Below are 3,040 nucleotides of genomic sequence, written 5' to 3'. Positions count from 1 at the left end.
AAAGAGATAGGTCTTTTTAAAATCATGGTAGAAATGCTTAGTTCTTTCAAATACATTTATTAAGGATTTTGAGCAACATAATCTTGGTCTAAATGACATAAAAACAACATGTTAGATAATTAGATAGTTAATTAGAAAGCTGAACTCTAAACTATTAACACTTGTTTTGTTTTGTTTTTGTTTTGGAGCCACAGCTGGCGGCACTCAGGGGATACTCTTGACTCTGCACTCAAAAATTACTCCTGGCAGGCTGGGGAACCATGTGGCATGCAAGGTATTGAACCCAGGTTGGATGCACACAAGGCAAATGCCCTACCCACTGTGCCCTATTTACTCTTTTATACACTGACTTGAAGTTGCTGACTTATGGGTCTCAGTTCTGCATTTGAAAAGTTTTAGAAAAAATTTAGAAATGAAAGTTTTCTTTTAGAAGAGAAACTGAGTGTTAGTACCTCTACTCTTAAGGTTTAGGAGTTTAAAATATTAGCCTAGAGCTCAATAAGTAGGGTAAAAGATTAAATATAAACACGGAACTCCCAACTTACAGAAGTAAAAGCAATGCTACTGAGACTTGAAAAAAAATCCAATGATTAAATATGATTTAGAAATTAATAGGAAAACAACTCTCCTCTCAAAGTAATGAGATGAACCTCCTACATAATTAAGAATGTAGGTAAAATCTAACAGGTTAATTCTGTATCTAGGCAGAATTATTATTTAAAGCAAAAAGATAAATTCTCTAACCATCCCTACCACATAGCACAAAATTTCTGTTCATGTCACCTTTTAGAACTTCTTGAATATTCTGCTACACAATAGTTACCCAAACCATTGATTGTTGACTAGAATTATTTAATTGTAATAAAGTACTATCTAGTTGACATGAAGTAAAAATACATTTATTAGGTAGTCCATCTCATTTCACTTGTTGATTGGACTTCTTTTTTAGGTTTTCAACTCCCTGAACTTTGGGATCCAATTTTCTTACATATTAGAGGGTGATTGATAAATCCAGCTGTTTTACATTGTTAAAAAATGAAAAACTGTTGATATTTGATGGTGTGTTTTAGCATTAGGTTCACAAAGTACAGGACAGACTAGCCAAATATATTTTGCATTAGTTTGGAACCCCCTGCAAAATCCACAGGGAAAATAAACATACATTTCCTGGTAATTTTACATGGGTTTTTAATAATATTTGATGACTAGAAAGTCTGTAGGTCATTTTCAAAAGCAAGCAATGGGAAGTTGGGTTGAGTTGAAATAGTTGCAACTCTTTCCCTACAATATTCAAGCATATAAAGCTATGTAATAAAGTTTATTTAGATCATTAAAATATGCTAACTTCTAGGATAAATCTCATAAACAAAATATTTTTAAAACAAAAGCACTCAATTTTCAAAATCTGAGCAATAAAACTCACAGTTCTATCTAATTTAGTATAGGAAATTATTTTGCTTTGAGAAATTATTTTCACTGAAAATGAACCTACTGGAAGATATTAAGTTCAATGAATTAAGCCAGAAGGATAAAAACATAAAATCATTTATATTTGGTATTTAGAACAACTGCATAAAGAAATACAATGGTTTAAGTGGGAATTGTCTTGAATAACCTTGGCCCCAAAGTATAGCAAGGAGAAGAAAAGAGATTGAGTGAAGAAAGAGAAAAACAAATATGAAAGGATGGGGATCCAGGGCTATGTGATTTCAGGTGCATTGGTGCTGTTTAAAAAAAGGACAGAATTAAATATCTAAGCCAAAGCCAACAACACTGGAATCAGGAGACCCAAGCATTAACAATGTAAATTTAAAATGAGCCTATTATACTGGCAGACTGGGGCTAGAGGGTGGTGATAAGGGATGCCACTCAAGACACAATTGATGGAGGGAGGTCCACACTGGTGGGTGAAATTGGCTCTGATTCATTGTATGTCTGAAACCCAACTATGAAGAACTTTGCAAATCACAATGGTTTCAATAAAATTAAATTAAATTAAAAAATGAATCTACTTTCTGCTCTTATCTGTAAAGCTTCTCACAAACTCATCTCACCTTGGATTAACAAAATTACAAATGCTTACAGATGGAAAGAACCTCTCTATACTTCGAGTGTACCCCTTGCTGGAGTCAGTGAACTCATCTCCCACACAAAGTTGAAATTCACAAAATTAATTCATTGACCTGTGCCAATAATTTCCATGAATAATATTAACCTAGGCATCTCATTCATCTTATTTTAAAAGATACATACTTTTGACAAATGTTAATATATATATTAATAAAGCTTAGAAGTATCAAGTGTGTCCATTCATATCTGAAGTGCTGAAAATTAATGTTGAAAGCTGAAAAATAAAACCTCAAAATTGAATGTATAAACATATTCAGTAATATAATTTATCAAGTACATAGTTTTTAGTGGGTTATGATCCAATCAAGCAAAATAGAAACCTCAAAATCTACCTCAAGAACCACTTTCTCCAAGAAAAGAAAGTAATACTTATGCGAACTATATATGTATGCAGTTTGAAATTTTTGAAAAGTCTTGACTCTTTTATGAGTAGCTTGGTTATATTTTTTAATAACTTAGCTATAGTTGCAGTACAACTGTATACTGCAGGGAGGAGAAGCTGAAATATGAAACATTTATATTTTAATAAAATTGTTTCATTTCTTTTTTTTTTTTTTTTAAATATGGAACGCTTCACGAATTTGCGTGTCATCCTTGCGCAGGGGCCATGCTAATCTTCTCTGTATCGTTCCAATTTTAGTATATGTGCTGCCGAAGCGAGCACAAATTGTTTCATTTCTAAACATTAGGATGAAGACAAATGATAATAATATTAGATCAAATTTTTCTCAACCTTGTTCCAGCCATAGTCTTCTTATTCCAAACTTGCTTACTTCCTATCTAAGCTTAATGGTAGGCCTCAAGGCTTCTTGAATTGGCACCTGATTTACAAAATTTTCAACTATTGTCCTTTTGTAATATTCTGGGGTTTTCTAGGCCATTTAAAATCTTGTTAAAAGAAAAAACACTG

General features: G+C 32.4%; 1 non-coding gene across 1 annotated transcript; it reads right to left on the bottom strand.

Annotated features, from left to right (window-relative positions):
- Window positions 1–2,687: 2,687 nt before the first annotated feature.
- LOC126010450 (U6 spliceosomal RNA) lies at window positions 2,688–2,794 on the bottom strand. Its single transcript, XR_007496480.1, has one exon. It is a non-coding gene; the product is annotated as a U6 spliceosomal RNA (small nuclear RNA).
- Window positions 2,795–3,040: the final 246 nt, after the last annotated feature.

Source organism: Suncus etruscus, chromosome 5 (genome assembly GCF_024139225.1).
Source record: "Suncus etruscus isolate mSunEtr1 chromosome 5, mSunEtr1.pri.cur, whole genome shotgun sequence".
NCBI lineage: Eukaryota > Metazoa > Chordata > Mammalia > Eulipotyphla > Soricidae > Suncus > Suncus etruscus.
This window is presented reverse-complemented; position numbering and strand designations above follow the sequence as displayed.